The 19,236-nt window shown below is 38.4% G+C and overlaps 1 protein-coding gene across 21 annotated transcripts in view; it reads right to left on the bottom strand.

Moving 5' to 3' along the window:
* LOC131691518 (cytoplasmic tRNA 2-thiolation protein 1) overlaps nucleotides 1–19,236 on the bottom strand; it is a 188,506-nt gene that overhangs the window by 147,816 nt on the left and 21,454 nt on the right. Inside the window, exons 13-17 of one of the 21 annotated variants that reach the window (XR_009305790.1) lie at nucleotides 17,786–18,493; nucleotides 17,539–17,649; nucleotides 17,164–17,466; nucleotides 16,149–17,084; nucleotides 14,806–16,089 (exon numbers count right to left, since the gene is read on the bottom strand). The exons of 18 other annotated variants lie outside the window; for them this stretch is intronic. The gene's annotated coding sequence lies outside the window, so the exon portion shown is untranslated. Of the gene's footprint in view, nucleotides 1–14,805; nucleotides 17,085–17,163; nucleotides 17,467–17,538; nucleotides 17,650–17,785; nucleotides 18,494–19,236 lie in introns of those variants that run through there. 2 more of the 21 variants (XR_009305791.1, XR_009305789.1) reach the window with 2 other exon arrangements.

The following is a 19,236-nucleotide window of genomic DNA, read 5'->3' as shown; positions in this document are numbered from 1 at the left end:
CATTAGTGTTCTTTTACGAAAGACACGTTAAGTAATGATGTGTAACTCATTATACAGATGGAGTTACTGTTCCGAGTTTAAATTATTTGCCAAAAATTTTCACTGAAATCGTTCTAGTTGTCATGTCAGTTTGTCGGTGCTATAACTACATCTACTTCAAGAAATAAACATTAAGTGCGTACCCTCTAGCAAATTGGTACACACGAATTTGTGACAAGTTAATACAGATATATATTAACTGAATTCAACATTTTGTCGTCGATACGGTAATCACAGAGAACAGACGTCTATCTTCAGCATTCAACTTGTGTAAAATCTCTAACGGTTTCGAAGGTAGTTTGGATATCTAAACCAGGTGCGCTACTGTCGTCATGTTTTTTGTGGCTGAGTGCGACAGAATTGACAGCGGTTATTCCTCTACCCAGTCAAACTAGTCCGAAACCGATTCGGACTTCCAGCATGAATTCCAGCTCAAATGCGTCAACCGATAGAGTCAGAATCGGTTGTTTTCTTTCAGCTAGATTCCATGCTGAATCCATCCAGGATTTCGAACCGGTTCCGGAATCGATTTGACGGATAGTTGGGATAGGTTGGTGTGGCGGCGCTAGTGTTTTTAGTATATTAATTCAAATGTTTACACACGTTTTTTAAATATTTTTGTTCGATCATGGATGTCTGTTCTCTGTGCGGTAATTCCAAAGATGGAATCAAATAATGAGTTATTGCTCAAAAATATAAATTTGATTCCAATTTATCAGTATGGCAAATGACATAACACGGAATCTTGCTTTCAAACAACGGTCCTGCGGGGTAGTGGAAAATTCCTAGCGTCAGCGATAAGAATTTTTTCATAATTCGAAGTAGCGTACTGTGTCTCCAACTTTTAACTCAAACAATTGGAAATTCTATTAGATCTTCGCCTGTCAAATGCATTAGCATCGATGCGATGAGCTTAAGCGACAATAATGTAATGTAATGTTCAGATGTGCTCTTTTGAATATCATCGATGTATTTACCAAATCAGTCTTCGAATTGTTTTGTATTTGTTTGTCTGTGCTTAGAACGACCCAAAGCATCATCAGGTGTTTGCCATGGCCTGACGCGGGTCTTAATCATAGGTAGGTTAAACAGTGGAACGTTCGAAAATTTTTGAACGTGACATTCGCTGCTTACCAAATTGGTCATCAAATCCACATCCATGTATCCACAGTTTGCATAAAATTGTCGGAGTAAGTCAAAAACTATTGCAACAAAAGTGGCTATCCTAGAATTATAGGACATTTCCACATTGTTCGACGCGGAATACTTCTAGTAAATTTATAATAAACGCCTTGAAACAAGCAATTTCATTGTCCAACAATAAATTATAAAGTTAATTAACATTTCGTGTTACTGTTTCTAAGAACAATATTAGAAATGTTAAAATGTATTAAAAATATCATTTTTATAAGTTAAGTACAACCACCCAACCCCGTCTACTCCCGCCCCCCCCCCCTTATTTACAGACTAAGTGAATTAAATTCCAAGTGCATTCACGTTCATGCATTTCACTATACTGCCTATGATCGCAAGTCAGTCCCATGAAGATAGGAAATCCCACAGAAGTTCCAATTAACGAATTTGATTCGCTAGTGGGACCGACTGACAAATGTAAAAAACTCTCCAAAGGAGATGTTGGCAGTGTAGATGCATCTGTTCTTATCTCTAAATATTGTCAGATTGATTGTCAAAGTAAATTTGGCACGAGATTTTGACGTTCAGATGCTTTTTAGTTGGACAATGGTCCAACTAGCAGAGGTCCAACCAAAAAGCGGTCCATTTGAAAAGTGTCCAACCAGCGAATCACGACTGTACACCACAACACAATATTATCCCTCGAAAATATGATGAACCACCGGATGAAATGAGATGGTGATGATGTAACAGGTGTGATCTGTGTCCTGCCATGCGTACCTATTAGCAATTAAATCCAGCATTTTTGAACTAAGCGCTGCAGAGTGTGTGAGAAACCATTATCGTCGTGATCTTCTTTTTACTACTGGTCCTGAATTAAAGACTTTGCGCGAGAAAAATACACGCATTTTCTTTCTTCTCGAATCTAAGTTTGGACAGTCCTCACAATCATCACCATTTGTTCGCAGCGATTTTCGTTGGACACTATCATTAGCTTTCGTATTGGCCTCCACATATAAAAATTTTCGGGTTTTTACAAGTTTCAAAGCCAATGAAATTCCGCTTCTTGCTTGCATCCCATCAATCGGATCCTGGGACACATCATGCCCAGCTTGACATAATGCTACATCTTCCAGTTCAATCCAAGCTGCTTAGATGCACTCATTTTTACTTCCACGCAGAAAACATACAGCATAATCAAAACTGTGGGTAATTGAATACAAACAAATACTGTTGAATGTATCAAACGACAAAATAATTGGTGTGAATCGAGGCTTGAAAGTATATTTTCATTAAAGTTACAATAAACTTTTAATTTCAATAATTGTTTTAATTTCTGTAAACTTTAAAAAAATGTTAATGAATTCAATCAAATAATTTATTGTCTCACAACCGATAGTTTTATTTATTGAGCTCAATCCATAATTTTATTTAAAATAAAAATCTTTCACGAGTCGAATCAAAATTCACGCAGAACACTTCTGCATAACATTTATCGCGAGATCCTATTTTTTACATTTTCCTTTGTTTTGTCTCCTTTCTGCGAATAGCAACGTTGGCGTCGGTTGGAAGAAGTTACCAAATATAGACACTCGCTGTAAACCGAAACGATAAGTTTCCATTTCCCAACCTGTTTACCAACCGCCGGTACGGTGTCGTGTTATGATGACGGTTAGTAAATTGCTTATACCCACGCCCGGTGCTGATAGTCTAATATCGTTAGTAACACGATCTGTCATCAGTTTATTTTCATCGCCCTTTTGACATCCAACTGGATTATGATACTATACTATTTCGCGGTAGAGTCACGGTTCGATTGATCGCTAAGCAAAACCACAGAATGGTTTTCACCGTTTACAACACTTCGTCTTATTTACAACTAGACAACGACCAGAGAGTGGCATTTTACAAAAAACGAGAACTTACTGTTCCCACCACTACCATACTACCATCAGCGGCTTCCGTTGTCTGCAGACTTAGTAACAGCCCAGCAATGTCCGTAACTGCCATCTGAGCTCCAACGGTTATTACGGTTACGTACCGGTCGTCTCAATGCCGAAAGTGATGTCACCAGGAACAATGAACAATCGTGCTGTTATCAGCACCGCCAATGGTGTTGGTGTGAATGTCTTATTGGATTCCCCTTCGGTCACCGCAGTTGTTGCCGAAGACTCGATGATGGATTGCGCGGACAGTGAAATGGAAAATTGCCATCAGCCGCCACAGCACTTACGGAGGCGACAAGATTACAGCGGGCAGGAGGATGTGAATGGCAACCGACGGAAGACTTGGATGGAACAGCATCAGTACCAGCAACCAGGTTTCAACCTAATTCCAAACTGGAACACACCGCAGACTCACCGGATGGAAGTTGTAGATCAACAACATGGATCTCCAACCCCAGCAGTTCGTTAATAGTTTCTGTCCGCCAACTAACGGCACATTTACGTTCGGCTTTTACATTCAGTCATCGGCACAATCAATGTCAATACTTCAGCAGAAAATTAAACATTCCGAGAGTCGCTGTATGATGTCACATATGATCTAGAACCACAGGACTCACTTTCAAATCTAGCTGGATGTCAACAATAATTATTTTCGGTGGAAGTTGGACCGACCAAGCGAGCCTGATGTACGAGAAAAACATCCCTTTGGCAACAATTGTTATGAATTGCACGATTTGTTTTTAAGCTTACATGGTTCCGGTTGCTTTCTGATGGGATAACACTGACGTGAGGCTTATTTCCTTTTAATTCGTTGGATCTTCGGGAAACTATACTTTCAAATGTATAACTAATACTTTTAATCAATTATCTGACCAACGAACCACCTGTTCTAGTGCATATGGACCTTTGTAGGCTATAATATATCGCCGTTTAACGTTCAAATACCCAACGCAATGAATTGACAAATTTCAGTTTTTTTCAACGCCCTATAATTAGATGATAGGGATACTATTCAAGTGCAATATATCTGTGTTTAACAGAACAAACTTTTTTTAATATAATTGTATATACACCATGCAAGGCCCATCTACCGATTGATTAACAACCATTTTAACAACTTTTCGTTGATTTTAACTTCCAACGTTCATTAAAATATAAGATTAAAAGATAAATTTAATATAAGTCCGTTTTCAACTAGATTATTTAATCTATTGCTAAATATTTAATATTAATTATTTAATATTTAATGTTTAATATTCAATATTTTATATTTTATATTTAATGAATATTTTATATTTTATATGCAATATTGTTATTATGAATGCACTACTAGACTCGACACACAAACGTCACATAAATGCGCACATCACATACCAACGCTTGTGACCTTCGCGATAATACAAACCCGGTCGCAAACGTGATCATTCACGCATATCGGTTCCCACCCAAAATCAGCCTGGTGATTAAGTAAACTTGCATACGGTATTCTTGGAGTACAGCAGTTGTTGATCCGATTGGCTGACGATTCGTTTGACCTTCGGTTTCGTACGTGACCAATTGGGTCATTAAATGAGAAAAAAAAGTCGTTTTTTATTACTTACATCGATAAAGCTGATTTTCGTGATTGCAACAATATTTTTTTCCAACTCAGGAAACGTGAAAATAATATTAAAATTTAAAATAAAGAAATATGTTGACAGTCTGGATTTGACACTATAGGAAGGGTTTGACATATTTAATTTCACGACAAATGATGCCCTGTCAGAAAAAAATAAGGCATGTTTTCTCGATTTTTCCACAGGGTTATTTTTATTTGACATAAACACCATACATTGCATATAGTTTTTTTTCATTTTGGGTGTTGTCCTGATAGGCCAGATGTAAACAACCGCTGTTTTCCTATGTATGGTTGCCAAGTTTACATTAGATTTATTTTAAAAAAACAAAAAAATCGTTTTTACGTATTACAACGAAATTTTTTTTGAAATCATGTTATATTATGTATATTGGACCTAAAATTTATCGAATGGAACGGAAAACTATATATAGCTTAATGACCCAATTTAGTTACATATCACCATCAAGTGATCAAGTGATGTAGAATCATGATTCCGACCACTGAACACTTCCCCAGGATTTCTTAATCCTGTTTTTGCACATACGTACAATGGATCGACAGCGACGAACATGAGATGCTATGTGTCGACGCTGAAATACTTGGAACCAGCGGCGGATCCAGGAGGAGGGTTCTGGGTGTCCGGACCCCGCCAAAAATTTCAACTCGTTAAGAAATTTTAAACTTATTTCAATTTTGTAGTAATTTGAAGAGTTTAGGTTTAGGGAAGGGTGGTGTGTGAAGTGGGGGAGGGTAACCCCTCATCGCATATCCCTAAATACGCCCCTGTTAAAATACAGAAAACCTATATTAGTCATTAGGTTGACGATGTTCAAAGTGATTGCATTACCTTTCTATATGAGAAAGGCAAAAATGAGAATTTGCTGCGTGGCCGCACTCATCAACCCGTAATTCCGGAACCGGAAGTCGGAATCACATGAAATTCAATAGCAGCCTATGGGAATGTTGTACCTTTTAAAGACTAAGTTTGAGAAAATCGGTTCGGTCATCTCCGAGTAAACGATATGTATTTATTGGTGACATACATACATACACACACATGCGCACACACACAAACGTTTGCCGGATTCGACGAACTGAGTCGAATGATGGGGGTTATTCCGAACAGTCACTTTAGGTGAGGTGACACTTTTTCTCACTCGCGCGATCACCGAAGTCACCTAAGGTGAGACAAGTCACTCACGTGACTCTCTGTCACGCTATTCTGGTGTGTCACCGCATTCTGTTAGTCGTTTTAGGTGACAACAAAGTGAAGAAAAAAAAATGAGAGATGACGACGGTGAAAAAAACATTAAATCCGTTTATATTATGATTGTCTGGTATTTGTCGTATTTGTTGCTTTTTAAAGCAATTGCATAACATATTACAACTATTTGTAGTAGTTTTGTTAATTTAAAAAACTAATACGAAAACGTTTGTATTTGTAAAAAGCACTGGTAGCATTATCAAAGAACGGCATGAATCGTTAAAAAGTATAAAGTTAAACACGCTTATTGTGTATTAAGACGGTTTGATTTTTTGAACGATTGCGGTTCGATTTAATCCGACTCGTGTCGTTATATTGAGAATGCGAATCACATTCGTTCGAAAACTGATCCGTCGTAATGCAGAATAAGCTTAATAATAATGTTATGACTAATTTACTCTACCATGAAGTTCTTTTTCGAATGCCAGGTTTCGTAGTTACTGTTTCATTGGACACAGAAATTCGAAAATAAATTTTTCTGCTTTCTTACGAATATATAAACCTTATTTCATTCGCAGTTCCATGTACACCAGGTTGATATGTAATAACTACACATTAAAAGGTATCATTCAACACCTAATCAGTACTTTTTTGCTTTGATGTTACTAATGTGGTCGTTAGCCTGACATCCCTGCTGATTTCTTCGATGATAGCTTGATCTCATCCAGTCCAAATTCTATTTGGTAGAGTGATTAAACACGGGGTGCAATTGAATGGGTGCACATCCTAATAAACAACGTAAGATTTAAGAACCTAACGACCTGTTCAGGGTATCATCCAAATAATATGTGGAATCGTTGTACTATATGGGTTAAAGTTTGTGGATATTTTTTTTATTTGGGCGGTTTTGCTGCTTGAGAAATCTATTGATTGGGGATCTGTTATTTCGTCGGAAAAACACCGTCTGGTCTGTTATGGCGAACGACAAACAGATTCTTTTGGTGAGACCAAAAAAAGTTTATCTAAAACTGTATAATAATGTCCTATTTTCATCAATTGTTAATAAAGAACCACTCTAATATAGTTCGTGATCTATGATTGTGAGCGATTGCTAATTTAAAGCAATTGGTTTTGAATTTGATCATACATTTAAATTTAGATCAACATTCTGGGGTCATTATTTTAGCCATTTATTATACGTTGGCGCATCGTTTAACATTTCCCTATTGAAAACAAATTTTAAATTTAGTGGAAACAGCAAAGGTTTTTATTATATAAGGTGTTCCTAAATCGTAATTTATGCTGATAATGTTGTGGTACTACTACCTATTGCAGTAAGTGCATCAACCATAATCCTTATAGAATGGACAGTGGTTCAGAACAACAATTTAAGGGGAAAATGCATTTTTCGCAAAAACTTTTCATTCAAATTTCTCATCTTCAGAGGAATTTTTATACACGATTTGAATTTTATTTTATTGTTCCATTCCAGCAAACACCGAAAAGTCTCAATACATTTTGCATGTGTACCTGCAAACTTAAACATTTTTTTATTAAATGATGGCTGCTAAGCTATTTTCGTGGGTGAAAGAGAAAAGTGAGACTAGTTATGTAACCTTGGCAAGCTAGGCTCAATGGAACTATCCAAGTCAGTTTTGAATCACATATGGGGTTTTCGATTGATTGACACCGGTGTAGTGGAGTGCACTGAAACTGCACCGTTTTTGCACTTTCTAGCAGAAGTGCAGAAAACTGGGTATGTTCCATTGACACTTCTGCTAGAAAGTGCAAAACCAGTGCAGTCCACTACACTGGTATCAATCAATCGAAAACCCCAATACATTTGCTTCAAACTGTCCTCAACTCCTATTTTGCTGTTTTCACTTCGTTGTCTGACGTATTCTTGATGGTCACATAATTAGCGTTTCTGCATTAGAATTGGCAGACAGCCTTTGTTGATTATAAGATTAGGGAATGTGGGGAATAAAGTGATATATAACGTCTTTTTTGCGCCAGCAAAGCTCTTTGAGCGTCTCATATACGAGTTACGAAGGAAATTGAGGTTTCGATGAAATGCCGGAAGAGATGAGGAGCAGAAAGCAAGTTTTACAAGAGGGACTGAGACACTTACTACCACTGAAATGAAATCTGTAAGTAGCACTAATACATATATAATTTCAGGAACTGTACGGGATGGCGCTGGACCTGTGGCGTTCGACTGGCATAGTCTATTCTCATTGGTTCGGTAGTCTTCTTGGCTGGTTTTGGTAGATGTGTGCAAGTGAATAGTTCAATTCACTTGGGTGGGGGACATGTTGCTAGTCTTTTGACCTGGTATGAATCTAAATCAGGAAAGATTATTTAGCTCAACCAAGTACAGCAGCTTCTAGAAATGCTGAGTAACCTTTTCGGGTCGGTGTCGTTGTGATCTGTTCAAGGCGAACCAGGTGGACATTCGGTTCGAGAAAACTTTATGGGGAATCACGAATAAGTATTACCCAAATTCTTGGGCAGGGATTCTTTTTGTGAAACTTTGAAATGTCTTCACCTGTCCAGTTAGTCAGAATAATGTAATGATGAGTATTTTTTCCGCATTCATAAACAGTCGATTGATCCGTTTCAAACCAAGGACACAAAACGCGTTTAGAAAATTAGGAAGAGACGTAAGCGGATTTAATGCGCAATTCTCACTATTGTTTGTTTTGTTGTATTGGCTATAGCCATTTTGGTGTATACACCAAAATGTGCAGTTAAGGACATCCTGAACAGAGTCACAAGGTGGCAGCTAAAATGGCTGCCGTCGTTTCTGCTTCTTTTTATTTCATCGTCAAAATCAAAACATTGCATTGGCGTGCAAGACAAAATCGATTGAAACTTGAATGTCTTAGCTCAGATTGCTTAGAGATTGTATCACTGTATGTACGCATGTTAGCATAAGCAGATGAATAGATTCTCTTCACGGAATTTTGATTCGTTTGGGAAATTTGTACCTTTTTGTTTTTCAAAACAAATGAAACACGCGGTAAAAAATCAGCTAGCTGATTACTGAACGATACACTTGTGTGCATTCCATCTCCTACCGGTATAGTACGCTCTAGCTGCACACAGATGTTGTAACGTAAGCCGAACATAACCGAACCTTTGTTGTGATTTTGGCATCGCTTCACCTTAAATATGCAAAACGAAAAAGTTGTTGCCACTGATATATGTCAACAGAGATATACTTACAGTACACGAATTGCGTTCCCACTCAGCAATTGCATGTACTTTCTATCTCTATGGCAAGCACAGAACACAGCAAGGAACCTAAGTAACCATAAGCATAAGCATTGGACGGTGATTGAACCATTGCACAATATTGTCTATACGTTTGCACTAATGTTATTGTTATTTATCAGTGTGCAATCGGGCTGTCTCAATAACCTATTTTTGCAACCTATGTGCTTTAAATGTACACCTATCGGCTCACCGTTGCACATGTCAGTGTGTGCAATGCTCTGTGCACCTATAACTGTGCACCCGACTTCCCATGAGCGTTATGGCGGCTCAGAGTTTGTCCTTTCGTGTTGCTCAGGGATACATTCCTCCTATGCACATCCACACATAAGCACACAGGCATATAGAATTTGATCATCCCTGTTCCAGTCAATATTCATATTTGTTACGATCCTCAATTTTTTCTATCATCAATATGCTGAGTAGCCAGACGGGAAAAGTTCCTTTAGGGTTCCACAAAAAGAATCTGTGCCCATAAAGGACATGAGAAATATTTATCCACGATTCCATATAAATATTTCTCGAAACGAATATCGATCTGGTTCAACTTAAACAGACCGCATCGACCCGAAAGAGTTGCTTACCATTTCTAAGAGCCGTTGTTCTTGGTCGAGCTAAATGATCGTAAAAAAAGTCCTGAATAATTGACTATTTCTTAGGTACCATTCCTGTACTCCTTGCCCGAACTAACCCGTACCCAAGGTCAAAGTCAATAACCAACAGGATCCACATATCCCTCCATCCAAGGGAAAAGATATATCCATTTGTAAGTAGAAGCACACGTATACCAACCAGCCATGAAGACATTCGAACCAATGAGAATGGACCATACCAGTCGAAGGTCACAGGCCTAGCGCCATCCCGTACAGTCCCTAAACTGTTTGAGCTGGAATAATAATGTATGTTAGTGCTACTTACAGATTACATTTCAGGGGTAGTGTCTCACTTCCTCTTTTAAAACATACATATAGGATTTTCGATTGATGCGCACCGGTGTAGTGGAGTGCACTGGTTTTGCACTTTCTAGCAGAAGTGTCAATGGAACATACCCAGTTTTCTGCACTTCTGCTAGAAAGTGCAAAAATGGTGCAGTTCCAGTCATCGAATCCGCCATTTTCTTTGGAACTCAGGAGGCGTAAATATCAACTATCTGAAGAAAAAAAGATATTATATGTCAATTCATACATATTCCCTAATTTTAAAATCAACAAAGGCATGAAACGGTAATGATGTGACCATCAAGAATACGTCAGACAGCCTTAATTGACCCCTTTCGACACCAGTTTAGCCTTACCAAGCCGTAGCGTGGGTGGCGGCGTGAAAGCTACCAAATCGGGGTTGAGAACATCTTGAAGCAACATTTGATGTTGCTCCAAATGTATGTGATCCAAGACTGACTTGAATAGTTCCATTGAACATAGTTTTCATACCTTGCATCATTAGACTCACTGTTCTCCACTCACCCATGATTATACATTTGCACTAATCGGCCCCTTATTATAGCATTTACAATGCAATGAAGCTCAATCGGGATTACACATTCTTATAACAATATGACAATTTTTTTATAAAGGTATTCTGAAAATGCGTGCATACGTTGAAAAGTTCTAACGCGGCCAGCACGAAATCTCAGAAACCAATTTATCCATAATTCTAAAAATATTCCTGCCAGAAAATCCTATTTGCCAAGAAATATAGTGAGTGCATGAAATTGTTTTCAGCAAACTCACGCTAGAGCTCGCTGCACCCAATTATGCGAAAAGACATGGTTCTTCTACCAGATTTAACGGGAAACATAATTTCCTCAATTATCGTACCGGGCCACTGTAATTGATCGCAATGGTAGTAAAATGCAATCCCAATGGGTGAGGAGAGCCCACCATATATTTACTAAATGTTAACAACTGTTCAAATCGTTTCAATAAACCTTCCTAAAATCAATATTTAAATTATAAGCGTAAAATATTCAGTCAGTCAATATAGAATGTCTGAAATAAAGTATCTATTTACTTAATTGGTCGTAGATTTTCATAAAAACACTTTCTCCCAAAGGGTTCGACTAAAATTCCATAGGACCCCCGCAACAATTTATGTTCATGATACTTCTGAAAAATGCGGCAATGACCATATAGAGTAATTACACCAATTATGGATATACTATGTCCGTCATAATAATGTTTTCAATTTGTTAGTAGTTATTATTTTTTTCATTATTTTCAATAGGAACACAATTTCCGAAATACATATGGTGGGATATTGAATTTTTGAACTTCTGAATCAATAGTAGACTATGAAAAATATATTTCATGCATGCTTATGTAACACAATAATTTCATAGACTAGCTAGCATGGACTTAAGTTGCCGGTGAACAATATAAGGAGCAACATTAAAGTTGCCTGGCTCGCCCTAATCAGTCCTAGTTCTGAACCTTGAAAGAGACAACAGGCCGTCATCGCGGGCTACATAGGCCGTGTGTCGGGCAATCTTAGCTTAACACTCTAAACATAAAAGACAATCGCGCGCCTCGATGGCCCGCCGCAGCAGAAGATGTAACGTCAATCTACTTCTATCACTAGATAACACCGCGTGAAAACAACCACTCATTAACAGAAGTAAGCGGATAAATCCAGATCCCAAAACCTTCTAACAACAAATTACGTGCCCGATACCCGAAGACCAAAAAGAGGCTTTCCATTCCCACCCCAGAACGTCAATACCAAGCGATGGGAATTAAGCAGACCACTTCCGGAATCGCAACGACTATCCCCGGGTGATGAGAACAGCCGCGAACCTACAAACAGTAACACAAATAACCAACATCTTACATGTAACGAATAAGAACTTACATGTAACGATGAGTTTATTTTCCCCTGGAGCTAGATACTCTTAAAAGATGATCTATGCCGTAATGGATCCCATCAAAACATCTCTTCAATTGACTTTCAATACCAAGTAGAGGCGCATTCCCAATCATCTATATTGATTGATGGCCTAAATAAAATATATGTTACAAAATAAAAAACTTCTATGTTTATCCCAAAATGATATCCAAAAACAAATTTGTCACACAAGTCGTGTCTAATAAAAATGACTTTTTGTTTGACAATTATTACTTCCAAAAAACCAATAGCTATGTTGTTGTCATCTATTTCATCAGTGCTTTTATGGTCGTTATCGTAGCTCAGAATAATATAGCGGAGGAGGATAACTCCAAATCTTTAACACATTCCCTCTGATGCAAATATTAATCAAAAAATTGCTGTGCAGCAGAGTTCCATTAGTCGCTCCAATCTCAAAAATATTTCATATACCAGAGTCACAAACAACTGGTTAAATTAATTCCAATGGTTAATAAAATTATAGAAACTCATACTTCATTACAAATTTCCAACAGATTTACAGAGTTGCTAAAATGTAAAAAATAAAATCGACAATTAAAATTCAAATTATCAACCGCCTTACATCAGTTGCATCGTTTTTCCTTTTTCCAAAAGTCACCCCCATTAGTCACTTTTCATATTCCCTTAGTCACTTAATGTGACAAAATTTGTCACCTTGGTGCCATCTCTCACTTTAAGTGAAATGACTTGAAAATTTCCGATCACCTTAGTCACGTGAGATTTGTGTCACCTCACCGAAAATGACCGTCAGAATAACCCCCGATATATGACACTCGTCGCTCCGGGCTGGGATTAGGTTGACGATGTTCGGAGTGACTGCATAACCTTTCTATACACTCAAAAAAAAGTAAACGTTATGCCTATTGATTTTACACATAGATTTTTGCAATTAACGGAGGCATATAGACACTATTTGCTGGCACATAAACCTAATGTGTGTATTTACAAGAAATATTAATCTTACATTCACATTTCATAACTATTAGGCACATAAAACCCCATTCTATAACAATATGCACATATAACTTATGTGTGTGCATACATAGTTTATACAGTTGACACATAGAAGGTATGTGTGCGCGTGATAACAATAGCATTCCTTTTTCATTTGAATTTTAAGCGGTTTGAGGCGAATAGATTTAACGTTTGGATTTTTTTCAGTGTATGAGAAAGGCAAAAATAGAAGGTTTTTTCCGTACTAATTATTGGTAGCATTCTCTGAGACTTCCGGAACCTTTAGCAGTTGCCATTACTATAACCAATTTTTAACGTCAGCCAATGTTTAAAGCCTAGGCTTTAGTGCGACCCGAAACCGATTGAGCAGGAGTCTTTCGTTATATTTGAGCTGGAATCCATTCAGAATTCCGAAACGTGCTTGGAAAGGTAGTTTCCCCGAGACTTGTGAAACCGATAGAGGCGGCCAAGGTAGTCAGATTTGCTTCCTAATGGTCACACGCCGATTTAGATTTACGATTCGGACAATTGCAATGAATTTGGTTTGAGCGAATTTCGATCATTTCCCTGGGTCTTCTAGAACCGGTAGAAGCAGCCAATTCAGTTAGAAAATGGCCAGCCAAAGATTTAAACTTCCGATTCCAAGAAATGGGCTGTCTGAAATTGGTCAGACTGAACTGCCCGGAGACATCCGGAACCGTCACAAATTAGTATTATGATTAAACATCCTCGAAACATGATTCACGCTGAGAACGTCACTTCCCTGAGAGCTTCACGAGTGGCAAATAGTTTTACAATTGTCACCAATTACATTCACATCAGTGACTTGTCACCAATTACATTCACATCAGTGACGAACTAATAAAATATATTATTTAAAACATTCGGAAATGACAGCAGAAACATGAAAAAGAAATAAACAAAGAACAGCTGATGTCGTTTTTCAGTTATTAAAAGCGACATCTACCAGCAAACGCACAGACTAGTTTTCGCGAGCAAATGTCAAAATTCCGCACGAAAGAAGGAAAAATATTTCGCGAGCTCATTTCGCAAGAGGTGCATACTAAGCTTAAAGCTTAGTATGCACCTCTTGCGAAATGAGGTCGCGAAATATTTTTCCTTCTTCCGTGCGGAATTTTGACATTTGCTCGCGAAAACTAGTCTGTGTGTTTGCTGTTAGATGTCGCTTTTGATAACTGGAAAACGACATCAGCTGTTGTTTGTTTATTTCTTTTTTATATTTCTGTTGTCATTTAAATGTTTTAAATGATGTATTTTATTAATTCATCACGGATGTGTATGAAATCGGTAACAATTATAAACTTATTTGCCATTCATGAAGCTCTCAGGGAAGTGACGTACTCAGCGTGAATCATATTTCGAGCATGATTAATCATAATGCTTATTTGTGACGGTTCCGGATGCCTCGGGGAAGTTCAGTCTGACGAATTTAGACAGCACAATTCCTGCAATCGGGAATTTAAATCATTGGCTGGCCATTTTCTATCTAAAGTGGCTGCTTCTACCGGTTCTAGAAGACCCAGGGAAATGATCGAAATTCGCTCAAACCAAATCTATTGTAATTGTCCGAATCGTAACTCTAAATCGGCGTTTGACCATTAAGAAGCAAATCTGATTGCCTTGGCCGCCTTTACCGCTTTCACAAGTCTCGGGGAAACCACCTTTCGAAATCCGGAATGGATTCCAGCGCAAATATAGCAACCGACTCCGACTTAATCGGTTTCAGGTCGAACCAAACCCTAGGCTTTAAACTTTGGCTGACGTTAAAAATCGATTATGATAACAATGGCTACTACTAAAGGTTCTGGAAGTCTCAGGGAATGCTACCAATAATCAGTACGGATACAAACCTATTTTTGGTATAACAATTGTGAGAATCGTAATTCAAATTTATTGTCATAAGTAATTCGTGGTAATTCTTATTGCATGAAACACTAGAGAGGTTTAAGGAATTGCGCATATTGCTACTAATTGTATTACTGCCGCAAGAAGCATAATTGTCCCATGTGTATAGGGATTCCCATAGCACATGGGACAGTTTTGCTTCTAGCGGCAGAATACCTCACACAAAAAATGCTGTTCAAGTCTGATATTACACCGAAAGTTAGACGAATTAACTTAATTCTAATTTGATGGGCAGATTGACCCTGTATGTAAATTATGGAAAAGATGTTATAAGCCTTTTACAATCAGTCATAATACAATAATACGTTATAATCCATTTAAAACGAGTGTATTGCTAGTTAGGCACTTTTCAATCAGTTAGGTCCTTGCATAATCAGTTCGGTCATAAAAATGAATTAGGCCCTTTTGTAAATTGTTGTAAAATCGCTATCAAAATTCTTCATAATCAAATGTTGCGTTATGTACGTGCTCGGGTAGATATTTGTTAATGGAAAACATGAAATTTCAATTTGTTACATTTTGTAGTTAGGCCCTTTTCAAATGTTTGGATAGAACTGGGTAGAGATAAATTGTAATTGTAAATTTATTAGCTTACGATACCCTGTTGGGTACATTTGTATACCTTACACACTCAATTCAGTTCGGTAATTTCCGCACAGCTGAACAGTCAGTAAAATTTTTCAACTGATAGCTCAGCAAAGTGGCGTAAATTTACTGATTTTCAGCGATATATTTACCGAGTTTATACAAAACAAACGTCACTTCTACTGAGATCTCGGTAAAAGCATTGTTAGCTGAGTGCTCGGCTGTGTAAAATTCGGTAAAAGTAGCGAAAAAAGCTGGGATTCGGTAGAACAAGATTAAGTGTGTATGTCAGGTCAAGGAAGAAAAAAAAATTAAAAAAATATAATAAAATTATAAATTCAAAATCAAAACAAGTATGACCAGTAGCTGGTCGAAAACACTTTACGGTGCGATCTTTTCAATTTCGTCCGAGTTCTCCGCGTCTAGCAATTCAGGAAGTGTTTTTCGATTGATCTGCAAATCATCATGCTGCGATCACTGCCCACTAGGTTGATGGTGATTCCGTTCTGTTAAAGAAGTGGGAAGAAATACAATCTATAGGATCACAAGAATGAGTCACACTTACCGAATCTACCGGTGCGTCTAATGCGATGTAGATACGTTTCGCAATCGGCTCGTCCCTGCTAATCCATCGGCAGGTCGAAGTTGACGACAATGGTCACCTGTTCGACGTCGATACCTAAGACGAAAGAATCTCTCCGTAACCTGGTGCTGTAGCCAGAATCAAGTGGTGGAACTTACCCCTGGACAAAACGTTCGTTCCAACCGTTGCTCCACCGTTAGATCACCGGACAGTACCGCTACCGAGTGACCATCCTGCCGGTCAACCAACCGGCCGTTTTGCGTACCTGTTTCGATCGATTAACAGTTCTGAAAATAAGTTTACTTGGAGTTTACAATTGTCCTATACATCATATGACAGAAAATGATCGCTTGTCCGACGGTAATCACACAATTTCTCGTCCTGGTTGTGGAACTTGACGTTATACTGTTTAATGTTATCGAGTGATTCTTGCTCCCGCGCCTGCCGAATCGGATTGGGCACGATGTATTCGGCAAACTCCATCACCTCGCGCTCGTACGTGGCCGAGAAGAACACCGACCATAACACCCGCCTCGTCCAGTACAAAAAGGGAAAACTAGGTCGTACGTCCTGAACTTTATACCCCAGTCCATTAGCTTGCCGGGTGTTCCGATGATGATATGATTAGTCAGCTTCCCCCCTTTGACGGTCTCCTCACTGCGAACGGCGTAAGGAAGTTTGATTTCCGGACAAAACTTTGCCATTTTGGCAGCTACTTCCCCCTTCTGAATTGCCAGCTCATACGTGTTTTTCTTCAGGAGCTGCTAGAGTCAGAATTTCCGTAGCTACCGAACTCCAAACATCAGGTGCAGCTTTGGTTCTACTGCCGGTGGACTAGGTTTTTCCGCATTCTCTTTCTCTGGACTGCCAGCCGGCTCTGAATCCTTATCCTTGGTGATATGTACTCAGTTCGCTAACCTATTTGTATTGAAAAGAAAAATTCAAATCCCATTCCAACGATCGCTTCAAAAATAGGTTATAACAAAAAAACACTTACCGTGTGCAAAAATTTCGTGATCCGTCGTCTTTTTGACCCAGTTATCGGCAGCGCTTGCCATCGTTTCGATCGGGTATTAAAATTCAATAGCAAGGTACAAAGTATTGGAAATCGTCCTGAATCAGCACGGGTACTGTCCCTCGGGTAGTTTATTCCTTGCAATTCGCTGAAATTTTGACCAGAGCGACCTTGCGGAAAAAACGATGCCTTCTTTTGCCTGCTCACTTCCCTGCCATGAAACCGATGATGAGCGCTTATTCCAAACGGTTAGCCGATTGAACATGACGTGCCATTATGTTTGTTCTGTGAATTGATAAGGACATCTAGATATGCAAAGGAATGTTTGGAAGAGGGATGCTACTGGTAAATACATACCGAAAGAGAAAGTTCTTTCCGAGCATCTTGATGTTGTGTTTTCTGTTGGTCCATTATCACTGCGTTCTCTTGCTGGGTGATTACCATGATATTATGTTGTTGGTGTTCGATCTGAAAAAATCATGATAAAAAATATCCGTAAATGAGTGAACTCGAGCTTTTTAAAGAAGAATAGGGTATTGCATTACAATGTACTAAACACGGTACTGATTCTTTCGAAATAAAAAAGGTAATAAAAATGTCTCACCTTGCCGCACCAACTGAATAAAAAAGTCCTCCTGCACACCGCATGGTACAGTATAGTATGCTGCTGCTGCTGTGTTTGAATGTGCTGTTGCTATCTTTTTTTGCAGTTGGTCAATGGTCTTCTACATTTGGCTTGGATCTATTGCACTAATTGCGGTTGCTGACCAGGTTGTACCGTCGGTTGAACGTTATTGCTACCGACCTTTAGGATGATGGTCATGGTCTGGAAGAAATCTTAATTTTCTGATGTTGTGGTTGAAGGTGGTTCTGCTACTGAGCTTGCTGTGAAATGTTGGCGATAAGCACTCGACTAGTGATTGCTTGGTGCTGCTGGAATGGAATCACGAGCACTGTGGAGGCAGTGATATTTTCATGCAAGGAACTGGTAGGAACCAAGGCTGGAATGTGACGTTTGTGCTTGAATCCGATTTCTCTAAATCAGGAAGGCAACCGCTGGTAAAAATAGTGGCAGACAAGTTTTAAGGCAGAATGTGCCGATGAAATGTTTTCCGATGTGTCCATCATTCGTAAACTCCTGTTGTTCATTTGAGCAGTAATTGCTATGTGGTTTTGAGGGGTTGTTGGCTGTTGCTGGATTTGGAGTAGTTGGTACTGCTGCGGTTGTATCGATTTAATGTTGGTTGGCTGATTGCCAGATCCAGGATGTTGAGACAAGATTAGTTCAGCTGATTTGCTTTGTTCGGGTGTGCTGCAAATAATATTAATTATTTAAATTTATTTGTTTAAAACTAGAAACAATCACACTTCCAGTAATATTTTTAAACTTACCATTCAAATTCGAAATATTGAATTTCTAAACTACGAAATTTTGACAGCTTGCAATGAAAAAAATACAAAAAATTACCAATCTTGTGTTTTCTTATATTTTTTCATTGCAACCTGTCAAAATTTCGCGAGCCTCCATGCGAAATAATACCGACAGAGATGCCAGGTACTTTTTTCAAATGTCTGCAATAATAATTTTAAAAGTCTGGGAAGAACAAAAATGTCAGGAAAGCTAGTGTAACCAAAAGCCTTTATATTCAAAAATCTGCAAATATCTGCATCCAAACTAAAAAATCTGCAAATATCTGCAACCAAACTAAAAAATCTGCAAATATCTGCGTCATCGAAAAAATCTGCAGCTTAAATTAAAAGTCTGCGAATTTGCAGACTTGTCTGCAAATCTGGCATCTCTGAATACCGATGACCATTATTTCGCAAGGAAAAAGTTTGTCTTGGTGACAGCGCATAGAAAGCAGCGCTGTCTCGCGGAACTATTATGAAACTTATCGTTTGTCGAACCGTGTCTCAGCTAACTTCATTTTTCGTTATCGTTTTCGCGAGAGCTGCCCCACATTAAGCTTAGTATGCACCACTTGCGAAATGAGGTCGCGAAATATTTTTCCTTCTTCCGTGCGGAATTTTGACATTTGCTCGCGAAAACTAGTC

The sequence above is a fragment of the Topomyia yanbarensis genome, chromosome 3 (genome assembly GCF_030247195.1).
Source record: "Topomyia yanbarensis strain Yona2022 chromosome 3, ASM3024719v1, whole genome shotgun sequence".
In the NCBI taxonomy this organism is placed as follows: Eukaryota; Metazoa; Arthropoda; class Insecta; order Diptera; family Culicidae; genus Topomyia; species Topomyia yanbarensis.
The sequence above is the reverse complement of the archived record's forward strand: the minus strand, read 5'-3'. Positions and strand labels throughout refer to the sequence as shown.